This window comes from Poecilia formosa, unplaced genomic scaffold (genome assembly GCF_000485575.1).
Source record: "Poecilia formosa unplaced genomic scaffold, Poecilia_formosa-5.1.2 Scaffold169, whole genome shotgun sequence".
NCBI lineage: Eukaryota > Metazoa > Chordata > Actinopteri > Cyprinodontiformes > Poeciliidae > Poecilia > Poecilia formosa.
Window position 1 is genome coordinate 1,302,237 of NW_006800108.1, and position 26,691 is coordinate 1,328,927.

At 36.4% G+C, this 26,691-nt stretch overlaps 1 long non-coding RNA gene across 4 annotated transcripts in view; it reads right to left on the reverse strand.

Annotated features, from left to right (window-relative positions):
* The window catches only part of LOC103146863 (uncharacterized), a 31,671-nt gene extending 6,755 nt beyond the window's left edge, over positions 1–24,916 (reverse strand). For 2 of the 4 annotated variants that reach the window (XR_001663758.1, XR_001663756.1), the window contains exons 1-5: positions 24,100–24,916; positions 22,790–23,988; positions 19,545–19,589; positions 19,283–19,327; positions 9,751–9,798 (exon numbers count right to left, since the gene is read on the reverse strand). This is a non-coding gene — a long non-coding RNA (uncharacterized LOC103146863). The remainder of the gene's footprint in view (positions 1–9,750; positions 9,799–19,282; positions 19,328–19,544; positions 19,590–22,789; positions 23,989–24,099) is intronic. The other 2 variants (XR_001663755.1, XR_001663757.1) reach the window with 1 other exon arrangement.
* Positions 24,917–26,691: the final 1,775 nt, after the last annotated feature.

Here is a 26,691-nt window from a genome sequence, read left to right on the forward strand (position 1 = left end):
GAGCAGAAATGAAACAACGTTTTGGAAAAACTTGTAATTTTTAATAGATATCTACAGCAGAAATTTTAAAAACAGAAGCACCACTTCACTTCTATTTTTAGGTTTTGAAAAAGAAAAATAAGCAAGTAGTGAATGAATATCTAAAAACATTACTATTACTTTAGTCTCATTCTGCTGTGATAAATTCAGACAAAACGTAAGATTACCTCCTGGAGTGATGTTAATGAAACGAAGCCGTTATTGACAGATGGCTCTTCATCCCGTTAGACTGCACCAAATAACTAATCAAAGACACTGCAGGGCGAGGTGTCTGTATTGAAAACTGGATTATCGCGATCTCGAAAGCTAATCAAACCTAATCTAGATTTATTAAATTTACAGTCAGCACTGAAACTGTTTTGTTGTTTGTGTTTGTGCAAATATAATTACTGAGTTGAAAGCGAATTAGAATAATTTGAAACCTAATAATAGCTGCGATGTGTGTGGCGCAGACTGTCAGTTCGTCTGTTTCACTGTCTGCATAACAGATATGCTCCTTTTTTGCATAAAGACGTCAGGAAACAAATTTACAGTAGGTTTAGTTTAAATTTAACCCGGGAATTACTTTAATCTGTGCTTATTGAGACAGATTCCTCTCTGGGTTCAGCAAAAAGTCATTTATATTATAACTTTCTGCCCTTTTTCTCTCTCCGCTCTCTATACTTACCATATCAAAAGGAGGGTAGACTGAAGGCGTCCATCTGAAGTCTGGGTGACTCCGCAGGGAAAGCTAGAAGGTTGTACAGTTATCTCCAGGCTGTTTATTATGCGAAACCATACAACCAACTACCTCACACTGCAGAGCACCGGAGCAGGGTCAGCGCTGGAGTCTGCCGGCTCTCCATCTTCTTCTCCTCCTCCTCCAGATTCTCTCTATCGTCTTATCAATCATTGTATTTTTTTAATCTGTTTTCTAGAAAATGTAAAATGTCATGCTTCCTAGTGATCTGCATCAATTCTAGAAGTTTAACAATGTGACAAAAGACAAAAAAAACAAAAACATCCTGCACTGTGGTTTTCTGTGGACTTGTCTCCCTCTTGTGGGAGGACGCAGAACAAAGACACCCCTTCCCCCTCCAGAGGCCGCAGCAGACCTTCGCTGTCTGGAATACAAAGACAAGCACTTAACCTGCAGTTGCATACTGTAGGCGTCTGCATGACCTACTTCTGCGAGTGGAGCGGCTGGAATCTTCCTTATCCTCAAAGATTTGATTCAGCTCTGTGCTCAGCTTTGTTTCGCTGCCTCTCAGAGGTTCAACTCTTAACTGTGACCTTTTATTGTTTTTGATCAGGTTGGACCTCTACCTAAATAGCAGTGCTGCTGCAGTTTCTCCGATGCATTTTAAATAGAAACTCTTAAACCGTTTTCTTCTGAAGACGGGTGGCAAAAGTGCTCATGTCTGTATTTTGTGACAATCTCAAACCGCAACGTATTTTAGTCAGAGGTGGGTAGAGTACCCAGAAATAGTACTGAAGTAATAATAGCACTACTTCAACATATTTTTACTCAAGTAAAAGTAAAAAATAGCCTTCTAAGGAATTACTCCAGTAAGAGTAAAAATCAGGCTCGACAAACTGGCTGAAAAACCTATCACGATTTTAAAAACGGATAATTATTGATTCCCTTTTTGTTTTAAATATCTGAAATCCTGCCAAACTCGTGGTGTAACCTTTCCTGTTTTATTCAGTCTTTACTCCACGCTGTTGTTTTTTTATTTTTAAGCAGTTATGAGGCACAGTGGGCAAATTTTTAAACTGCTGCTGCGTCAATTAGTCCAGTAGTTTGAGCCAAGGTACATTGTTTTAATTGAAAAAATCACGAGGCACACCACCAACCAAAAATGTAAACAAAGATTAAATTAATAGTCATTCTTATCAAAGTGTCTTGAATAGGAATCAAATAAACACAAAAATTTATTTTCATCATATTTTACATTTCTTATTTCAAATTGCACTTAACATGTCCACTTCAAAAATACACCTGAACAGCGCCACAGCACTGTTCAGGTGTGATGCATGAATGTAGTAACATTCATGAATGTAGTAACATTCATGCATCACTAATTCTCTTGTTTTAATGTAAAATGCTCTGTACCTACTGCCATCTAGTGATAATAAAATTACATGATTACGCCGCTAGTCACTACTACAGCAGAGACACTCAAACATGGCGTTATTTGCAGATAATTTATTCGTTTTCAAAAAATCTTTTAAGACCAATTACCGTATTTTCCGGACTATGAGCGCACCATACTACAAACCACACCTTCAAATTTTTTGAACCCGCCTCCCCTCTCCTGGAAACTAACATATATCAGCCGTACCGGGCTACAGGCCGCTGGTATCTCTGCCGCTCTCGGTTTCCCATAAGGACCCAGCAGAGGGCTGCGTCCTAATAACTGCTGGATATATTAAGGACGCAGTTCTCCGTCTCCAAATCCGGTTTTGTTCACACCGAGTTTACGTGCAGCGGCTTTATGAGTGAGTTGCTAGGTAAAAAAAAAGGGTGAGTAGTCAGTTGATTCCACCAGCTTTGCTTACCTGGCTGTGAGAAATTGAGCGGTGTGGTTTTGAATCGGAGTTCAATGAATATTCTATCAGATGTATTAGCTACTGATATTGATCATGTCGCGACATATTTTGTTACTGAGTAAAAAAAAAATCTGGCTAAAAGGCTTTTCAAGTCCAGAGTTACTGATCTGAACATCTGATTTAATATTTATAAATGATGCCATCAGACAGACAAAAATGTTATGTCAAATTCTGGTATTTTAAATACTAAAACTAAAAAAATTGAAAAAATTCAAATAGATGACATGATTACAAAATAACCGATTCAGACAGTACTTTTCCAAATCATAAAAAATAAACCATGAACCTAATACTTACAGTCAGTAATGCAAATATGTATGCTAAAGCAGAGTAAAGTACTTCTAGTGCCAAATGGAACAGCAGGTGGAAAAAAATTAAAAACAAAGCTTGGCACAAACAACAAGTCTCACTTTAGATTAAACTGTAGGTGTGTCTGTATTTCATGCATTATTTTCTTTATTGGTGAAACTATCTCACTAAAAAGAAGCAGCTATTAAAGTATCCAGACATTTTACTTGTTATAAAAATATTACTGAGGTAAAAGTAAAAAGCATAGTGTAGTAAAACAATTTTTCTGCCAAAAGGTTACTCACGTAAATGTAACTAGTTACTACAAACATATGATTTTAGCAGGATTTTATGTGGCATAATTGTTTGGTGGGATGAAAATTTAGATTTTATAAGTTAAAATATGAAAAGTGTGGCATTGTATTTTGCACCTTTGGGTATTCTGGGTAATGTTTCTGACAGCTTTGCAGATCTAAAGTCCATCTACTGATTTAGCCCATTCCACTATAGCGATGCACTGCAAAAATTCAAAATCTTACCAAAAATGTTTGGTCTAGATTCAACTGCAAATATCTTAGTACACTTACAATAAGACAAAACTAACTTACAAGTGACTTTTCAATCAATACTAAAACATTATTGACTTAAGACAAGCTCCTGTATCATGCTGAAAAGTTACTTGTTTGTTCATTTTCTCTTATTTAAAGTGTATTAAGATATTTACACTAGAAACTAGACTAAAAATACTTGGTAAAATTTTGCATTTTTGCAGTGCAGAGCTTATTATTGTTGTCCCTTCAGAAGATAAGTATCTCCCTCAGTCTCAAGTGTTTTGGCATCCCTGCAGCATGATGCTGCCACCACTGTGATTTCCTTTCTCCAAATGTTTCCCAAATACAAAGCTGAAGTTCTGATCATGGTAAAGAGCTGTTTTGCTGTGTTTTTTTTGCATCTGAACTAACTTAAATCAGTTCTCTTCTACAGCATAAGACACATGATCCTTAAAGCACAGACAGTTATAACTAATGCCTTTTTAAAACTTGAAAAAGGTTGTTTCAAAGTTTTATTTGGCATGTGAAACACATTTGATACTTTTTAGCTAGTAATCCACAGGTTTAGTTTAAAACTGTGATGTAAAGTGGAAAATGGGTCAGAAAGTTTTCGGTTTTCAAATGAGCGGGAAAATATGTGTAGTCAAACTCTAACATGACAAATCATTGATGCAGGATGTTATTTGAAATGACTGGAAACTCAAATATTTTTCTGTTTGCAATTTTCTTTATCCATACTTATCCAGGCAAATTCCATATTTTCCGACTTTCTGAGCGTGTGTAGCAACCCTGTACACGGCAAACAGCATTTATTTTCCAGGTCTCTTTCAACAATTTCTTCTGTGAAGTCCAGATTTGTGCAGGGCTAGTAGATGTCCTGCTGACCTTTTCTCCTATCTCAGCTGTGAATCTCTGCAGCTGCTCCAGAGATACCATAGGATCTATGCTGCTTAAATAATTAATCTCATGCGAGAACTGAGATTAAACTGCACACAGGTTACTCTGTATAGTAATTAGATGACATCTGAAGGAACTAGTTGCAATATACTTTATTAAGAGATATCAAGTGAATGGAATACTTTTCTAATTTGATATGTGCCACTTAGTGAAAGTCTATCACAGAAAATCCCAATAAAATTCACTGAAGCTACTCTGATAAATAAGATTAAAGAAAATTGTCAGATGTTTGAAAATGTGATTTATTTCTGTTGTACATGCCTGAGAGTTTTTTTATTTCCTTTTTGTTTTGTTGGATGTTTTAACTGTTCGGTCATTTGATTCTGACCTAAATGTTATTCGTGTACGAACTTGAAAGTGCAATTAAAATCCATGCAATCTTGGACTATATAAGTTCGCCTCTACTGTTATTAAGAGCATAACAAATGTTTGAATGGTTCTTCTGAAAGTCCAGAATAAAAATAATGTTTAAAAAAATTCACAGAAGCTTGTGGTTGTGATAAGACAAAATATGAAAAAGTTTAAGGTATGTGAATACTTTTGCAAGCATCGTATTAGAAAGATTACTCATCCATTTTGACTACTAAGTGAAAAGAAAGATGTTTTATGCAGCAGCCCTGAAACAATTCAGCTGCAAAACTCTGAGTATTATCAAAGGTTACCTAATGCAAAATGTCACCTGTAGAAATTACAGCTATCAGCTAAACACCACAGACAATGTGAGCACAGCAACAAGTCAAATAATGACCAAGTAGATTTTTAAATTTGCAGCCTGTTAAATTAGATCAATTTGGCAAACAGAGTGTGTATCTATGCATCTATACTTTCATCAGATTCCCTGCATGGTGTCATGATGACAGCGCCTTGCAGTGAAAGGAGGCTGCTGGTTTGTGCTGTTAAACAAGGTATTTTCAGAGTGCTGCTAAAATTGCCTTGTTCTACATTAGTTTTCAACGTATCAAATAGAATTTAATGACCAAATAATTGGATGACAGCTTGGAGCAATGGCACCATATAGTCAATCTCTCTTATTATGTTCCATAAATAATGGGGTTCACCCACACATTCGACATCTCGCCGAGGTGATCTCCAGCGAAAGCAGCAAATTGGCTGTTATTAGCCGTCAATGGATGTGTTTTGACACTGCTGCTGTGTGCCTCAAGGACTCATGGATTATTTGATGGCTGCTGCACAGCTGAGCTGCAAGGCCTTCTATTCAGCTTGGTCAATGCACCAAAATACAACTGCAGATGTAGAAGTGGAAGCAGCTTATTGCTGATTCCACATAAGGTAACTCACTCTATTAGCTGACAGGGTTATATGTGCTCGTCACTTTGAATTACACAACACAGCCGGATGCAGTAGCTGATTGGTTTATTTAAAAATATTTTGTGATAAATCAGATAAATGTGACAGCGTAAGGCAACGCCATTTGAATTGGTTTGAGAGTTTCACATATTTGACAAACATTTTTTTGGCTACGTTTCGAACAAAAGCCCCACCTCTCCACTCCCTCCTGCTATTGTAAAAGCCCGCCTCCGCCCACCCTTCACTGCCTCTCTTTGACTCTCCTCTCTGCCCTCTACGCGTCTCTGATTCGTCCTTCATCACCGCACACTTAAAGTTCCCAAATCTTTTGAAACTTTTTTCTTTTTTTTTCTGACAAGCACCACTTGAATCTCCTCCCTTCATCCCCTTGATTCCTCTTCTACCCATTTAAACCTCACACCGACTCATTCGCAGTCCGGTCACGCATGCATGCGGCATGGTTGTGCCAACGCCAGCTCTGTGCCAATGTGCCCAGGCATGTCTAAACAGGAGCCTCCGTTACCAGAAGCCTGGGTGGCCCCGGGGCCAAAAAAACAGCGGCTCCTGGGTCAAATAAGGAGGTTTGGGATTACACTTTAGAAACCAAAAAAAAAGACAATTCTATTGAATTAAAGCATGAATCTTCAGTATATGGGTTGGAGTATATAAGCGTAATACAATAATCCTGTAAAGGTTTTTTTTATGATAGAAAATTTAAGTTAAAGTCTTCTTGTATTCACAGAATTAAAGTATTCAATTATTTTTGACAAAACAACAGACCTGCTGAGCTAAATTACAAACTGTTCACTTAAAAAATAAAATAGATCCAATTAAAAAAAATTAATTTGTTACAAGCAATCAAATTAAGTTTATCCAAGTAAATATATTACGTTTATTAACTTATGTTAAACAAACAGAAATAAAATAAATTTGACAAACTTAATTTGACTACAATTAAAACAATTTTTTTAAGTTGTAGCTCCATTCTCTTTTTTCTCCATGCAAAAACATCAAACAAAGAATACTGAATAAGTTTCCTTTCCATTTTACGGAAGATAAAACTGACTCTCAGACCTAATAATGTTTTCTAATTCTTAGATGAACTAATCAATCAGTTTGAGATCAAAATGGGCCAAATATCCCTTGATCGACTCTGATTGGTGATCAGAAAATCTGAAGCACATCAAAACTAAGAATTTCTATTTACAAATCAACAAGCTTTTTTGTTGTTTCTGTAAGAATATGATTAAAGTTAGACATATACTATTTGATGAATAATTTCTGTTGGATTAAAAACTATCATCAAGAAACATGGAGCAAAATTTTAATATTTTATGTCCTGTTTAGAAAAAACGGATTTGCAAGTTCAGATTCCAAAGAAAACTGGATATCGATATCAATTGACCAATAAAAAATTGATCAAAGCATCTCTACTAATTTACTATTTCATAGATGAGACATTCATAATTCTAATAACACGAATCCTCATTAGACAAAATCATTTAGAAAAGGCTTGAATGACACTCACAAACCGAAACCAGCAATAAAAACTATTTAAAATGCCACACATTATCTCATAAAAATGACATTGCAGATGCATAAAAATAAGCCTAAAAACATGAAATAGCTTTGATCTATTCATTTAATCCTGATTTTTACATTCATAGTAATTTAAAAACATAATATTCACTTCTATTCACATAGAAAACACACACATGCACACGCACACGCACACACACACACACACACACACACACACACACAGGTCCACACAACCCAATAGCCATTGACAACACTGCCCTAGCAACCACTGGGCATCATGCCAAGCCACTGAGGTTGCCTGGTGCTGTGTTCCCATGGCAACGATTTCTGGCTTTGTAAATAAGGTACTATGAGAGCAAAAAAAAAAAAAAGGAGGGGTTTGTGATAAATCACACTTTAGAATCAAATTAAGAGAGCTAATAATTTATGGTTTGTGAATAATTATCCTGGCCTTGCACCAAACACCATTCTTACTGAAGAGATGCATTAGCACCAGTGGGGATCTCAGGTCAGAACCGTTCCCACACATGGCCGATCCGATTTTTCATTTTTGATTGGGATGAGAGAGGAGCATCTAAATCTTCTTCCATGATCTCCAGCGCGCTCTCGCAAACATTTAGAGCGGGTATAATGTTCAAATGCTACGGTGAGCTTTGGTGATGGAAGATTCCTCCTTTAGATGTGCTTTCTAAAAATATCAGCTTCATCCTTTATTCTGTCTATCCACAGACTCATATTTTTAGCACAGCAGCTCACCTTAATTTCACTTATATTTCTCTCTTCATCCCTCCATCCATCCACATACACAGAAGAGCTTCTATTACAACAGACACGTAATAAATTCTCGGTAAGAAAACAACATTTTATAGATTCCTTTTAACAAAGCAGAGTGAAGTCATTTGTTGGAGTTTGTCTTAATGCTTAGGCATCCATGAACCATTCCAACCCAAATTGTGCATGTCTGTGTTACAATTTACTTCTGCAGAGACTTTCTAAATTATCTGTCTTCGTCTGTGTCTGAGTCTCTGTGGGCAGATTTTCTCAGCGACGAAGATTCGACTCTTTTCATTGGAGAAACCGCTCAATCAATCAATCAAAAAAAAAAAAAAAGAAAAGATTTTACTTCTACTTACTGAAAAAACAATTTGGGTGAAATATTCCTCAGTGTTGTTTTCAGACCTCTAGTTTGTTTACTTTGGCTCAAATCTGTTGTTGAGTTTGTTAATTTTTTATGGTGATTCAACTTCTTTTTTAGAAAAACTTCAAACAAACTTAAACCTGTCACTACAAACCATGCAACAGCATTCAGCATATTTGCTGGTCAGAAGTGGAAATACAGGAAGTAAATGCTACGTTCTGAGCTACCACAAAATATGGAGAATTATTTATATCATTACTGCATTACTTGGTTCATTTCCGGCTAAATTATCCGAGATGATGTTGTTGTTTGGACATGTTGAAAGTTGCATCAGGCTTTATCTTTTACAAAAAACACATGCGGCCATTGTCTCTTAGTTTCCTTACTCTACCTCCTCCCACAATGCAACTGATACCTGGCTACAGGAGGGCAGTTGGCTCAATCTTGCAGCTGTGTCGGATCAGAGTCGGACCACATCCAGACCACAAAAGAACCGCTCTAGTGTTAATTTGAAACCACACTGACACCACCTCCTCCAAATAGCCTCAGTACTTTTGACTAAAGCAAAGTGGATGGTTTTAAACTGTGAAAACATCATTAACTGAACAGGATAACTGTTTAAGTTTTCAAACTAAAATATTGCGTTAGTGTCTAACTAATGCAGAAAGGAAAATGGGTGATATGGATTACTAAAGATGTATACCAATTATTTTTTAAAATATTAAAGTTTATACTGCATTAATAATAATAATAATAATAGTATTTATAAAGCATTTTATTTGTTAGCGCCTTTCAAAACACCCAAGCATACTTTACAACACTAAAAACACAAATTAAACAGTAAAAAATGGCTATAAAGACACAAAACCGTAACATAACTTTAAAATATACATATAAATGTGAGAAAGCTAACTTCAACAGAAGAGTTTTGAGTTGTGCTTTGAAGGTCAGAAGAGAATCGATATAAAAAGGGATTAAAAAAGGACTTGATAAGAAACAAATGAGAACAACTTTATAAAGTTGTAAAGTTGTGTGTTTTTAACTTATGCAATCATTTAATAATGTAAAACACTAATTGTTTTAAATATAAGAAACCAGAAAGCAGTCTCTTTGTAGCTATGCAAGAAAAAGACTCATTTAAACAATATTACAGCATCTTTAAGAGCTTTTATAAAAATCAGGGAACACGAGAGAGCGACTGATGCAGATAGAAAACATTAAACAGTGACATAAATGTTAGATTACTGATATTCCCAGTCAAACTTTCTGACATGTCAAGCTAATTTCATCCCTTTTCCTTTTAAACATGAAAAAATATGTTGTAGAAAGCTTTACCTTTAAAGCAGGAAGCAACTTTTACCTCTCTTCTCACTGGGAAGGCGTCTATCGTTGGACATAGCATGTAAGGAGATAAGCATTATCAGATTAGCTATACAATAAATGATATAAAATAAATTTGAGATTGATCAATACATTTACACACATTTATTTCTAAGTAATATACTTAGTGACAATCAAAGAAATAAAATGGATTTTTGATGAAGGAAGCTTAAAACATGTCGTGTTCATTAGGAAACTAATTAATAAACTGAATATTGTAAAATGAAGGAAGAGAGTAATGCAAACACAGACAAACAACAAAGACAGTTAGACACTGGAGATGAATAATGCATTAATACTGACAAAATATACAATCTAACAGGAGTTAGCCAAACAAATGCAATAATTATGACATTGCAACACAATGAAACAATGACAGAAATGTGTGTTTTGTGTTGGCATGTTCTCCTCAGATATATGTTTGGGTTTGTGTGTTCCTGTCAGCATGTACGGCCTCAGGCATCTTATCTAATTTAACATGGAGGACACACAGCCTCACCCCGCCCTCGCTCCTTTCCTCTCCGGCTCTTTGAACTCAAGCCGCTGCTCGAGATGCATTCTGACTGAGCACAGCGTGTCCTGAAAGGAGGTCAGAGGGCAGCCCAAATAGTCTGGTGTCATGGCAACTTGATGCCATCAACCAAAAATTTGAAGTGACAGGTTAAAACTTGCTGAAAAGTTTGGTCAGCGTGAGGACAAAATGGGACAGTTTTCATCAAAAATACCAGAAAGTAGACCTTCAACAACTCACACTAATACGTAGACAAATTAATTGTTGCATTTATTTTTTTCAACCTTTATTTTAGAGTCTACAAGGAAAACCAGTGGACTGTCAAATGTACACCTTTGATTGAGATATTTAACACTGAGGCTGCGATGAAAACAAACAAATCAGTTTATATGACTCTTTAGTCCTAAATAAGAAGGGAGAGTAAAAACAAACTAGTTACCATAAAGGAAGATAAACATAGAAAACAGATTTTCTCCTGGTTTCAATAAGTTAAATTTAAGACTTTTTATGACTATTGTGAATCCAGTGATGTATGATAAATAACTTTTTTAAGTTGACTTAATAAACTACTTTCCTACTAAAATTAAGAATTCAATTATTTTATTTACTTAGCTTACACATGGTAAATGTAACTATTTCGGTGTTTTTAGGCTCCACTGCATCTCTCCAATGCATGACACTTACACAACAGTGTCTTTAGTCAGAGGCTTCTTTAGAACTACTGTAATACTGACTGCTACAGGAAATCCTTCCTATCTGCAGCTACAACAACTCTGAAGGAACTTGGATAATATGAGTTACAAAGTTTAATTTCCCTTTGGATTAATAAAGTATTTTTGAATTGAATTACCTAAATTCAACACACTCCTACTGCAGCAAAATCTGCAGTTTAAAATCCAGTTTTAAATAAGCTCTTTTAACAGAAGAAGGAGCTGGAAGCTGATAACTAAGAATGTTCCAATTTTAACTTCTAAAAGAAGTTACAATGAACAATATTAAGAAGCACATTTATTTTAAGCTGACCTTCAGGAAGACTGAATGTCCAGCACTGAATTTTATCAAACAGGACTGTTTGCTGCCTTGCATTGGTGCCACAGCCAGTAACCTCTAAATTTATCAGCCAGTGTGAAAAATGCCACCAATGCAATCAAAAAAAGAAATAAAGTCAATGTGATTTAAGATGAATTATGGAAAATGTGGGTAAAATGAGAAACTTCTGTGTAAAATTACTAGCTTTTTAACATTCTGTCCTAGAAGACAATTGACTGATTAAATTGATAAAATTAATCTCCATCAGCCTTCAGTCAACCATTGTTTACATGGAGAGCATTATTTGGATTTTAGTTGATATTGAATACTTTAGTTATTCACAAGGACACCATAAATGAAACTTAACAGTTAAAAAGTTTTCCAGCTTTTAAAACGGGCTAAATTAATCCATCCATATCTTTAAATATAATAATATTTAAAGTGGGTGTTTAAAGCAAAGAGATTGCTTTAAACTGAAACTAATACCAACTTAATGAGGGCCAATGTTTTTTTTTTCATGTGAGGAATGACTTAAATGTATATACAACTCTGGAAAATGTTAAGAGACCACTGCGAAATTATCAGTTTCTCTGATTTAACTTTTTACAGGCTAATGTTTGAGTAAAATAAACATTGATCTTTTATTCTATAAACTACTGACAAAATGTCTCTGAATTTCCAAGCAAAAATGTAATCTTTATTTGAAGAATATGAGAAATGGTTAAAATAACTTTAAGACATCAAATAATGCAAAGAAGACAAGTTCATATTCACTCAGTGCAGAGGGCTCTTAATTTTTTCCAGAGCTGTACATCCTCTCTCATTCAGGGTGAAATTAACATAACTCAACCAAAACCAAATGTTTCAACAATATGTCTGTTCATTGTTAGTTGTTGCATTTTTCCAAATTTCTAGTAGTATTTACAAAATGCTGTTGAGTTTTGCTTTAACCTTGACTGATTTCGCTCAATATCGAGGCTCTTTTCAGTCAAGACCGATTTAAAAAAAAATAAAAAATCCACACAATTACTGGTACAAATGTCATCTTGATTCATATAGCTCTGCACAATTACCACCAAAATGAACTCCTTTCATTTTTTTTTTTGCTCTAATGACTCTAAGCACATTTGAGCCAACCTGAGAAATGAACTGCAGTCTTAATTGTGTCGCACGCCCGTGGCAGCTCTAGACGGCCTGTGTTTTCATCTCGCTGCTAAAGTGTTGGATCAATACAGAATTCGGGTTCCTTTGTATGTCATTAGCTTACTTGAAACCTCTTAAAAGCCATTGTGTTTTCAGCCTCTTAAATCTCCCATGAAGAGTACGTGATTGCAAGTGTGCCTCTCTGACGTGATTGTGCGTTCATGACCTTACATGTATGGTGGGTTAGTAAATGCGTTTTTCCTTTAGGTGTTTGTGCATGCTCACGTGCAAGGCTTGCCAGAGAGCTGCATCAGAAAGCTTTTGTGTGCGTGGTATGTGTCCTAGCGTCTGCTCAATGCGGCAGAGGGTGGAGTGGCGGATCAATAGAAAACAAATGAATTCAGATCAATATTAAACCAGAGAGTGAAGGAGAGGAAAGGAGAGATTGAAAGCAAGCGAATGGGGTGATGCACCAAAGAGGAGCATGAGCAGAAGGAGGAGGAGGAGAAGGAGGGATGTCGGTGGGTTGGTTGGACATGGCGATGTGTTACCAGCAGCTCGCCGATTAACTGTGCACATGGGGAAAAAACACTCGTTTCTGAAGCCAAAACCTCAGAGCTATGAGGTCACTGGCAGGTAAAACGGATGGTTAAGCGAGGAAACGCAGAGGGACTACAGCAGCCGTGGACTTGAGACAAAGGGGGCACTGCTGCATTATTGATGGTGGTCTTTAGTGGAGAGTGGGTGTGAAAGACAGTAATTAGTGCTGCTTTTAAATGAGCTTATAATGAATCACTTTAATAGAATTTATTTAAGCAATGTAAATGAAGAATGTTTTCCGATAGTTTTAGATTTTAGTTTATCTTTTATATGATAAAAAGCTTCATGACAGGATATCATTTCATCCAGAATTTATGAACTTTATCTCTATAGAACAGCAAATTACTTAGTATAAATTCTGGTTTGTTTAGTCAGAAGCAGCCTGTTGATAAGCACAGATGTGTGATCGTGGTTAAAAATAAATAAATAATTATCTATCTCAAATCTAAAAAAATAATAACTGAACACAGCAGCTGTAGTAGAGACTAAATTTTACATTTTCTGAAGCTAAATGGCTTAAGATTTTCACAATATAATTAATATATGAAAATATATGTATATTTTTAATTTGAATCAACAAATATGCTCATTGCTGATAGATTAATGCAACTTTTTGTTTATTGCAGAGGTTTTAATGTTATTTGTATGATATTTTATTGATATTTTGATCCAAAAAACTTTTGGTTCTAGTAATACAACAAATGCAAACAAAAAAAACCCCAAACCTCAAAATTTGTCTTCATTCTACCCCACCTGTGCAGCAGCAGGTGGGTGAGGGGTAGCACTGTGCTACGCTTCAAAAAACTGGAAAACTCGTTAAATTACTTTAAGTCTTAAGAAAGGTAATGGTTGAACAATTAATGGGTTTAAAAACATGACTTTTTACATTTTTGATGTAAACTCATGCATACTATCTCATACTTCAAGCTAGTGAAGACTCAATTTTGACCTTCTAGGGTAAGTTGCTGATATTTTCAGAAAATGCAAAATATGTGAACATAAAGAAAACGTTCAGACTTGAAAACAGCAAAACTTAGAGGTCAAATCTGTTCACTGCTCAATCTGTAAGAGTGGTACTAAACTTTTGTTGTCTTAATAATTTTCTACTATACCAGATTCATGTAATTTATACAAGTTTGAAGCATGATCTTAATTATTATTGATGATTTAAACTCAAAAAGCCTAAACTATAAAACAGAAAACTGTTTCCAAAACAGTTAAAAAAAAAGGTTTTAGCTTCATCATTCCTAACAGTGATGTTTGTTTACCTTTATATTTAGTCATATTAATATTTTATTATTGTTTAATTTTGTCTGATATGAACTTCTTTAAAGTAATCAATACAATTTTATAAAGGTATGCATTTTATCTGACAAGCATAAATTATAATATCACAAAAAGGTAAAAGAAAATATAAAAATTAGAGATGTTTGCCTTTTTTGATGTTAGAGCTAAAATTGTTAGGTTAAAATTGAAGAAATGTTTCAAAAATACTTTCGATGCTTTTGCTTTGGAGAGTGACCTTGAAACAGCAAAATATGTTTGCTGGGTTTTGTGTACCAGCTCATCTTCTGGCTGTAATATCAAAGCTTCAAGAGTCATTTGGGAGTCGGAACTCAATGTGACTTTGAAGTGATTGTGGTGAAAACAAACACAGGGGAGCTGAGTGCCGGGAACAAGTGCTATCTACCTCGAGTTCAAGGTTCCCTCAGTCCTGACAAGAATGACAATTAGTACTTTAACTCTTCTTTTTTACGCTTTCAAGGTAGACATTCCTGAATAGCCGTATTTGATAATATTTAGCTACACGCCAGGGCAATAGAGAAACAAATAGTAACGAGTACAAAATGAATTTTATCTACAAAATTAAAACTTAATATAAAAAACTTATCTGGTTTTGTAATTCTAAAAGTTATTTGCTTACATTGTAACTCATGTCAATACATTTTCAAATACAGATTTATTCATTACTGTCTGGAAAAGCTTAACATTTATAAATTAAAATAGTGTCAGGCTGCACATGTTAGGAAATGTTGTAAAAACCTAATATTGGTGAAGTTGTGATTTATGCCTGTTTTCGTATTTCTTCTCTTTTTCCTAAACTCTGCTATCATTTTGGACAATATAATTTGTGTCCAGTCTGAATAACTGCAGAACTGGCCAAACATTACATAAGTACCTATAAAATAGCACCTATAAAAGATTAGCCAATAATTTCTGCACTCCTAAAAATCCTTCATGATATAAATATTGCTATATTACTGAGATGGGAGACAGCTGCTCCGCCCAATGGTTATTCTGTGAATTTTACGCATCAAGTCTTGTGCCAGTCTTAAAAAAAAGTAATTGTTCTACTCAGAATCACACTGACACATTTGATAAGACCTGGGATCTTTTTAACTTTACATTATTTATATTTGTAACTCAGTGAACTGAGTGTAACTCACTTCTGCTTCTGGTTTTATAGTTTTGACTATTTGCTTTCCTGCACCACTGGTGACAAGTCCAGCCGAGTCGACTCCCGCTGGATAAAATATATTACCTTTCATAAATGTGAATGTGGAATATGTAGATTTGAAACGATTAATTGGATTAATTGAGATGAATTGATTATTGAAATAATCATCAACTAAATTAGTAGTCAATTAATTGTTAACTGGAGTATATAGACTAAAAAAAGGCAATTTGCTAAAGAAAGAACATATTCAGAGACGTAATTAAGCAAAAACTGTAAAGAGATATATAAAAATACCTTTGTCTGGAAATATGATTTACCCAAAACTCCTCAAGTGGCATAGTTTAAGTTTCATTTGATCAAATTCACTAAAGGAACGCTATATTATTGCACATAAGGCAATAAAATGTTTATTTTATTATCTAAAAAGGGAATTGAATTATTTATTTATTTGTATCTTTTACAATATTTCTAACTGTATAAAAAAGCTTAAGAGGTTACATAAAGAATCTATAAATGTTCCAGTTTTTCATCAGAATCATCGATTATTAAATAGTGAAGAGCTGTTTGTTTTTGTTTAACTTTTTCATATAGATGACTTTTTTTAAATAGGTGGATAAGAATTTGTTTTTGTGAATTTATTACATTTTGTATTAAATAAAAACCATTATAGTCATATAAGTATGAAAAATAAAAGGACAACTGAAAACTATGAAGGAAAAATATCCAATAAATATAATATGTGTAATTATACCCACTGAAATCGCATCTGTTAAGCCGCTAATCAGCTGTTATGGCTTCACATGAATCATAAATACTCTTTTCTGGCATTCGATGGATCTAGAAAAGCCTCAGTCTTTCTAGATCCATTCTTCTTCTTCCATGAAGAATAATGTCCGAGGCAGCAAGTTCAGCAGTCCTTCAAATGCATCACTGTCACTCATATCACCAGTGTTAACTTATCGTTTTTACCTCTGGCAATCTCACTCAGTGAGCAAAGCTGACAGACAGAGGCCATGGATATAAACGAGATTAACTGAGGGAACATGTGAGAAGCTGGAGATAAAAATATCTTTTTATCTACAAAAGGGGCCAGTGCAGAGTGAGAGTCAAGCAACGATTTAACATTTTGATAGTTTCTTTCGCCTATATGTTGGCTGCTAAGACGCTAACATTATGTTTTTGCTATTTTTTTAAACACAGTGAAACGGGAAAGAAGAATATAACGGTATGACACAGAAGACAAGGTGGGAATTAAATTCTGGAGGTTTTACACCCACATATATGTAAACATATATGTGTGTGTGTGTGTGTGTGTGTGTGTGTGTGTGTGTGTGTGTGTGTGTTTCTAACACAATGACAATGAAGGAATTCTGATTCTGATATATATATATTCCTCAACTCCAACCAGACAGTCTGCTGAACAAAGCAAGAATCATGTCTCACTGCTTTATTTTTCAGCTTTCTCTGCTGTTAAATCTGACACCCCCCCACCCGTCTGTCTCTTTTTCTCTCTGTCTCATTGTTTGTCTCTCTCTGTCCCCTTGAGCTGTGTTCTGTGCCGTTCTCTCCTGCTTCTCTCCATCTCCCTGCCTCTAATGTGCTTTGGCGTGTGTTACCCACGGGTGCCTGAGTGCTGCCTCCGTCAGTGTCCTAAAGCCGGGGCAGCGGGGCAGCAAAAGCGGCACGATGCTGTCTGTGACATCATCAGTCGCTTCTATTAGTCACGTCTGACCTCTCCTCGCTGTCTGGGCTTTGGTGGCGAATGCATACAAACAAACATGGTCAGTGAAATGGTATCTAATGAGTCCAAAATGCTGAGTCTGACTTCCCTAAAATAGTTTTACAATTTCACACATAGCTGACACTGAAATTAGTGTAATGTAAACACGGATTTGATTCCAAAAATATTGTATATATGATGTCTATTTAAACGCCGTCAACAGAAAATTAGAAGACCTGTTTAATGAAAAGACTTTTGAAGAATAAAAATAAAACTGCAGAGAGGAAAATAATAACGCCCTGATGTGTCTTTCACTCTCTATATATTAAAATTATAATGATCCACATCTGTGTAAAACAAATAAAAGCTCATTTCAGCCAGTGAACATGTGTGAGGATCAGACTGTGTCAAATTGGCTCATCTGCCATCGGCGGAAACACTTCAGTACCTGAGGGTCTGTCTGTCGCCCCTGCTGCCAACCAATGAGGAACCAAAGCTAACTCCTCCACTCTGCTGCTACGGCAGACCTCGCTGCAGTGTGTGGGAACATGATGTATAAATCATACATGACCAGCTGTATGTTACTGTACCGCACTGAAAACAAGCATGGCGGCTTTTCAAAGCATTTCCCTTCCAAAAGCACCTGCAGCACTGAACTCAATACGCCACGCAAGACAGACACGGAGGCAGAAAAATATTTAAAAAGTGGAGCTCGGGGTTCAACGACGACAGAATAATGGCGTCTGGTGCAGAAACACCTGAAGGCATGAATTGTGAAAAAGGAAAAACAAGGGCGAAACGAGCGAGCAAGGGGACGGATAAAAGCCAGGAGGGAGGGCGAGAAAAAACGTGAGGCAAAGTAGGACAGCAAAGTAGACAGATTAAATAAAAAGGGACACCAGACACAGAAACAGACAGCGAGAGCAAACAAAAGCTGGGAACGATGAAATGCAAAAGATAGAAAGAGGAGAGGAAAGGACAGAATTAGAGTGAGGGTGTGCATGCTAAAATAGGTGGCAGACTCTTGTCAGTGCAATGACCTAGTCACAAAGCACTGAGGAATTCTCCCTGATGACCCGAACACATTCCTCTGGTCAGATGTTAACCCATGCAACACTGCCATACTGTACTGCAATGGCTGACCCACAAATAATGCCTTCAAACCTTCTGGAAAGGCTGTGCATTTTTATAATCAACAGTAGCAGCTCTGAGTGGGCGCTGAGAAATGTATTTGAAAATCTAACTGGTGACCTGGAGTATATTTACAGTGGAAGTTCTGCAAATCTCTAAGCAAATACCTTCCACAAGATTTGAAGCATCAGGTGAGCAGCTTGACCTGCTGAGTCAACAGCCCCCGCTGCTCGCAGAGGGCCGTGTGCACACGTGTACGAAGGGGCCGTGCAAAAACATTGTGAAAATATCAGGCCAAGAAGGGCTCAATTGTACGGTGGAGGCAGAATGTAGCTCTTATTCTGGTGCTGCTGGTCGGGGGGTATGGGGTGACATTAGCACAAAGACAGAAATGTAATGTGAGGCCATCTCCAAAACTAGCTTCAAGGCTAAACCACAGGCCCGGCTTTATGCCCGCAGTCTCTCACTTTTCAGCAACATCTGATAATCGGGACGTGACCACCTGATGACCTTTCCACTTGTTGCTAACCAACATAAGTCATAATCTACAGTATTGTGCCGGACTGACTCCAACAGGCATGCAGTGAAACAGAAAGCTTCCCTGTTTGTTGCTTTCAGACTGGCCCATGGTTAGCGCATATCTGTTAGGTTAATCATGACAGAATGATTCAGGGCAGAGTAATTGAATTATACTGATGGTGCATTGACATTTCGATCGCGCCACAGACTAAAACGGCTGACCAAGTGTTCTAGTCTGCTGAGTGCTATCAGGCAAAACTCGGTTTAAAAAAAACATTTGAATTCACTGAACCTTTCTAAACGCATCCACTCAGCTGGGATAATAAATATGTAAATTATATTCTTTGAGAAATTAGAGCAAATTGTATAGCCTTACCTTGTATAAAACATGTCCAAAAGTTCAGGTCATCTTAAATTCAACCTGAAATACAAATATATATGATATTAAAGAATATTTTATCCACATTAATGACTATACGGTGCCATGCAAAGAACTTACACAATTTGTTTATAATTTATCACTTTAAAGTCAGAAAGTTTAATGTATTTTATCAGGACTTTGTGTGAAAGATTGACACAAAATAGTGATTTTGCTTATATATTCTTAAAAATAATTGAATATATCTCTATACATTTACCTTATATAAAGCATGTCCAAGAGTCCATGTCATCTTAAATTCAACCTGAAATAGAAACATGTTATATTATAGAATGTTTGGTGATTTTTTACATAGTTTTTTACAAAAATTCACAAAATTTTTATTTTATCACATTAAAAATCACAAATTTCAATGCATTTTATTGGGCGTTTATGTAGAAAACCAATAGAAAATTGTGATTTTTCTTCCTTGTTTACAAAATAATCAGAAAAATTCACAACACGTTTTTATTAAACCCCTTTCACTAGAATACTTCTAAATAAAATGCAATTGCTTTGAGAGGAGACCTAATTAGTAAAACACAGTCCACCTATGCGTACTTTAATAAAAACGGTTCTGTGACGGCCTGAGAGGTTTGTTACAAAGAACCCAGATGAACACAGAGGTGAAAGGTGAACAAAGAGGTTTAAAACACAGTTTGATCATAAAAGTAACCACATGTTTTGAACGTCTCAAAGAAAACTGATCAGTCCATCATCTGAACCTGGAAAAAGTAACAGCAAAGACATGGCCGTTCATCTAAACCAAAGGTCTGAACACCTTTTTTTCTCTCAATTTCTTTTCTAAATAAGAAATAATAAATATTTTTGAAACAATAAAAGCCACCGGGTGGTCCAATATGTTGTAGAGTTGACCTGAATTCAAATCCAGATAAGTAGAAGCTGTAAAACACACTTGTTAAACAAGATGGCGGCCCTGGACGTGCTGACATCACTCTGAACTACAGAGAAAAGAAATCCAGATTTTCCCAAAAAATTTAACCTTTAACAAGGAAAGAATCATATAAAAAAAATTTTAAATTGTTGAAATCTCGCTGCAAGAAGTTTGCAGTTTGACGCCAAAATTCGCACATCATCCTGAACACTCGAAGCACTGTGATGGCAGCATCATGCTGTGCACTGATGCTTTCCTTCAGCTTGCACAGGGAAGCTGGTCGAAGCTGATGTGAGGGTCTTAGAGGGAAACATGTTCGATGCGACAAAAGATTTGAGACCAGAGTGGAGGTTCACTGAAGCAGCTTCAGTGACCAAAGCACATTCATGTGACCTAGTCAAAGTCCTGACCTAAAAAAACAGACATGAAAGTTGAATATTTTAGTTTCTAGATGTGTCAAAATAGTAAAAATGTCACCCAAAAGACTGACAGCTGCAATTAAAGCAAAATCTAGCTACTAGGGGGGCTTTATACACATGCATGCCACATTTTTCAGATTTAATTTGGAAAAAGAACATTGAATGCCATAATTACAATTTACTTTGTGTTGGTCTATCTTAAAATATCCCAGTGACATACAACATTAAAAAATCCAAGGGGTTGAATACTTACAGCACTGTTTATACATACTATGGTTTTTAAAACGTCAATGGCATTACTGGTCCCAGTGACACACAGCCCACATCTTCAGTTACTGCAGCACATTTTAGTTGTTCTTATTGAGCTACAAGGACACAAACTGAGCAGCTTAAAGTCAGACCTGCGACGCACAATCGCAGCTTGCATGGGAATTCCTGAGGTATGTTCAATCCGTTAATGTATGCTGCGGTTGGATGTCATCAATTATGAATGAGAAACACACTAGACTCATAGAAAGCTGCTATAGAAACATGGGAACGAACCCGGGTTGCAGTCTCTTATACATCTGCAGAAACAAAGGTTATGTAAAAGCAGAGTTCTTTAAAATAATACAAGTTGAATATGTATTAATGATGAAAACAAGAGAAATTGTAAAGCTTAAGCAGGAATGGGGGAGCTAGTTCCTCCGTTTTTCTTTTTGTAGAGATGCTGCAGTATCGCGTTGAGGTTTCTTCCCCTTTAAGTTCCAGGTATTCAAGAGTGTGTTGACCCTGTCAGCGAGTTCATACCATAAGCAGACCCATATAGCTTCTCCTCCAGAGGCTCAGATCACGAGCCTGCTGAGCTGCCGCCTCGGTTATGTAAGATTACATAACACCAGGCCTGTCTGAGTAACATTTCATAACCTGGGGGTCCCACTATACGGTTGGAAGCGTTAAGTTCCCTCGGATGTGGAATCGAAAAGAGCAAAGAAACGCAGACAGAAATTTGAGCTTTAGAAACAAATAACAGCATTTCAAGGGTTTGGAGGAAGACTGATCTCTCTGAACATGCTTTGAGTTTTGCTGACATGAGAATGGAGGTCAGAAGAAGGCTGACCTAAGGATGCGACTAAACAAAAGCTCCCATAAATTGAAGAGCAGCCTTCTGCCTACAAAGCTCAAATAACTGTGTATTAATTCAACGAATGCATAAGAATCGAATCTCCTTACACTGACTATCATAATTTAAGTAGGGCAGTGACTGTTATCTAACGATCTTGGCATCGTTTTTATCTTCTGGAAAGAGAAAAATGACTCGACTGCTTTTGATCTAAAGTAATTTTAGAAGAACATGCTTTTATGATTCAAGTTATGACGCTTAAATAGCTTAAATGGAGGGGGGGCAACGATGGCATGTCCAAGATATGAATACCCTAAAACAACGAGGACAACACGTGGATGTCCTCCGCTCAGAACAATGACAAAGAGCGACGGTGGAGTTAGAAAATATCACTGTGCAGAGATAACACCTGGTTGTGTAAATAAAAGAGGAGGCAGAGCACAGAGATGAATAACGGAGGAGAGGGGAAGAAAGAGAGAAAAACGGAGGGACAGAGACGCCTTCGGATTTCTGAGGCAGAAATATTTGACATTATTTTACAACAAAAATATCATTTAATGTTGTTACAATACCTAAGCAATATCAAGACTCATTTTAATTGCACTTAGATGTATAAAATTGTAAAGTCACTCCCTTCAACACATATTTAATAAAAAAAACCCTGGAACAAATCGACCATAAATTTCCACGGTAATGATGAATCACATGCAGCGATACACGGATAGATTGACGATACCCGGATGAATGGATGGAGGTTTTGTGAGAAAACCCCCCACAAAATATTGGATAAGCGACTAAAACTCTGAGGTAAGTATTAAATATTTTTCTCTCACAAATGTAACACCTCATGTGTCCTTTCTGTGCATTTCATCAATAACAACACAGCCCAATAAATCCTGAAATATGAAGGACGGCTCTGTGGATCCACGCATGCGTCGGAGGGAGGACCCTCTGACACTGCCGGCTCCATTAACTCCAAATCACACCACGGCATATTAACACACATGCACGGACACAAAAATACACATGACTGATACAAATGCACGTACCCCGAATCCTCCGCGAGCTAGCCTCCCATTCATGGGCCCCTCTGAAACCAAGTGTATTCGGAGAACACAGAGCTCTGCTGAATGTGAGCAGAGGTGTGTGTTTGGAGGGGAGAGAACAAGCAAAGACTCAAGATACAGAGGGAGCCGAAGGAGGGAAAAGAGCGAGGGATAGATGGACGGATGGAGGGGGAGAGGCAACTTACAGACTTTTTTTTAAACAAACGACTACAAAAAACAGGAGAGTGAGAAGGGATAAAGTATTTAAGAATGGAGAGGAAAAGGACAGGTACATGCTGCATACTTACGAATGAATGAGAGGAAAGATCGGGGAAGTGATGAAGAAAAACCAGAGAGTGAAAGTCTGAGTTTGAGGAAACGTCCAGTTTCTTCTAATTCAGGAGTTTTTTTCCACCTCTTTTTTTTTTTTTAATGATTTTACCAATTCCTATCCGGCCGTCCCTCCTTCCTGAGTCAATACCCCCTTTATGGTCCTCTCGTTCCTCTCTTCCTCCTCCTGTTTTTCTTGCCAGTACTGATACTCTTTCTCTTTTTGCCTGTCCTTCATGCTTTCTACCGCAGACCATGCTCTCCATTTCCCCCTCATTCTTTCTTTCTTTCCTTTTTTTTGCCTCTATCTTCTTCACATGTCCACACACACGATTTTCCTTTCTTCAACTCCCAGCTTCCGCTTTTCAATGCACACACGACTTTAGAAAAAGATTACTGCACAGAAAGCGATTTCCCGAACAAAAAATAAATAAAAATACTGCAGAAGAGAAGCAAAAACATAAAAAACAAAAAATGTTGACAGGATAGGACAAGCGGTTTGTGGCATGCAGTCTAATGCGGGGACAATCCACGGCCTACATTTTTTTTCAGGGGCGCCACACATAGTAAGAGTGCGGCGTCTGAGAGGGGGGTGCCTCCGTACATGAAGGGATAACTGAAGGGAAATAACGGCATGCGGAAAGAAAAGTAAAAGGAAGAGGAGAAAAAAAAACCCTAAGCGGATTGCAGTTGGTCTCCAGTGAAAGTGGATAGTAAGGGCGCGTGAGGGAAATGAGTGGGAAGGAGTCTGGGGCGTGTGCATGTGTGAAGAGGTGGGAGGGGAGAGAAAGGAGAGTCAGAGAGAAAGGAGAGAGACTGGAGGTTAATGGAGAAATATCCAATAGGGAGGGATAGAGGAGGAGTGTGGCAGTCTGAAGAGGACCCGGAGAAATAGGGGGGAAGGAGTAGAAAAATATATATTTATCTATATATATATATTTTTTTACACACACAAATAAATCTTTTGTGCTTTTCCTTTATACCTTCCCATTCTCGAAGGAGTCGGTGTGGGCTTCGTCTCTAGCTCCTGCCGTTCCTGTTCCTGCTTTCCTTTCTGGTCCGGCTAGCCTCTATTCACCCTATTTTCTGCACGTGCACTTGAACTCTAAATCCTGTCTGCTTTCCCCTCCCCTCCGCTCTCCCTCTCTCTAACTGCGCATCTGTGTGTCTCTGCCTCGCTCGCCCTCCCTCATTCCTCGGCAGAGGCTTGAAATAGTGCTAGCAGGCAGGAGAGCGCGAGGGGAGGGAAAAGGAGAGGGCGAGGGGGACAAAAAGGGGAGAGAGATGTTGAGCTGAGAGAGAGGGGGGAGGGGAAGAAGCTTAGACGGGCTGACACAGAGAGCACGGAGTGTGTTTATGGGTGTGTGTCCTGCATGTGAACATGTCTCACGTTCGTACGCATGTTCATCCGACGTTTGATTTAGTTGCGGTTATTTGATAACAGAAATCTAATATATTGCATGTTCAGTACAAAGAAACAGCTGAAATACCCTCAGCACATTGTGCAAGGCTGTAAAATCTGCTTAAACTTCTAAAAACCAGGCAAAAACTTTGCAGGAAAAATATGCTTTGTAGGAGATTTATCACAATATTTTACAATATTATTGTGATAACAATAAAAGTGATGATAAGAACTATTTATTACTTATTGTTTTAAGCAACTATATTGCTGTGACTTTATGAGAGAGCTTTAATAATCCCACAAATAAAAATACTAAAGTTATTTAGGACAACAGTCACATAAAGAAGTGTTATTTATATCATTAAACTGCTCGCAATAACTGCATCTAATCATATATTCAAATGTATGGACATTTATTGATACTCTTATTGAACAAGCAGTTGTAAGTAAAATCAACAGTACCGACAGTTTTAAGGGCTTTTGCCACTTTTAATTGGATTTATTGTGACAACAAAAATCTAAATACTTATAACAAGAAATGTATCAGAATAAATAATAATAAACAATATGATAAATGCCCACCCCTAATGCTTTAATGGGTGTTTATTCTCTTTACTTGAAGATATAAGAGTTGTTTGCTTTAAATCAGAAAGTTAAAAAAAATATGTATGAGATTGACTGTGAAATAACTTTGAGTAAAAACACCAAGGTGTCATTAAATCACAGTATTTCCACCAAAAATTTAAGCAAAAATATGTAAATTTATGTAACTGTCTTAATCTCAATCAGAAAAATAACAATTATTCAAATTGCTGCAAAAATAATTTAACATTTTAACTATTCAAATATGCATTGTCTGCAATTTGGTTTTGATACATATACAGTTAAAAAGGGAATAGACACCTGTTAAATTTTGAAAACATGAATTGAGAAACCTATTTTGTTTTTGTTTTTTTGCAGTTTTGATTTTTAAATGACAGGAGTGAAGGGTAGCCTGCTTTAGGTTTTAACACATGTATTGTTTATGTTTACGTCTGGATGTATTTTTAAACACTTAAAATGTCTAGTGGCTTTCTTTCAGCCAGCTCAGCAGCAGTGCACAGTAACAGGTGGGGACTGGGAGAACTACATTACCCCCAGAAATATTCAGGCACTCTCAGACTTTCTCTGTTATCTTATTCAAAAGACTATAAACCATGTTTATAAGGATTTTAACAGTTTTGAAAGCCTAACTTTTCTATTTAAGATTTTATGTCATTAGTTGCTTTTGCTGACATTATATTTTTTGTCATTTTGTATCAAATTTTCACTACATTAGCTTCTGGAAAAAACAAAAACAAAATTTTATATTAATACCTAGAAAAATATTAGAAATCAATAATGTTCAACATCACCATGGCAGAAGATAGAGAGGGGATCTGGGAGGTTTGTTACAAATACATGGCTCTCAATATTCTTAGACACTCCTCACACATTCTCCATGAACTTTTTGAATTATTTCTATAAAAAATATGGAACCATAACATCAGATGCAGAACCACCAGATTGTTCCACAGTTTCCGCCTCAAGCTGCCTTCTGTTAAGGTTATGCTCTAAATATTGTTGGAGTTATTTTTCATGTATAATTTATTTTGTGTTAAAATGTTTTTGTTGCCTTATTTATTTTACTATTTTTTTTTACACCAATCTGTTGAAATATCCCAGAGAAACATCTCATGTGGTTGCACACTATTAGCTAAAAAAAGAATTACAGTTTAATTTCTGGTTCACTGTTTGTCTTTAAGAAACTACCAAGGTCATAAAAATACATTTTTGTAAATTTATTTCACAAAGCAGAAAACTGAAGCCCAGATTTATTCATGAAGCACATTTTCCATATTAAGCTGAATTATCTCTATTCAATATTTAAAAATTGACTTTGTTAAATTTATTATTTAAGTTTTGATTGTTTATATTTTTTAAATATTTGTACATTATTAAAAGAATATATTTTTTATTTATGAAACAGAATATAGCACTAGACTTCTTAGTATTCTTACAGAAGGTATGAACATTTTTTTGCATTGCAGATTTATCGGACAGAAAATAAATACAATGAATGCAATGAGAAATGTAGCATAGCTAAATTATGTTGCATATTTTTAAATATAGAGCAGCAAGGTGCAGTAGGTAT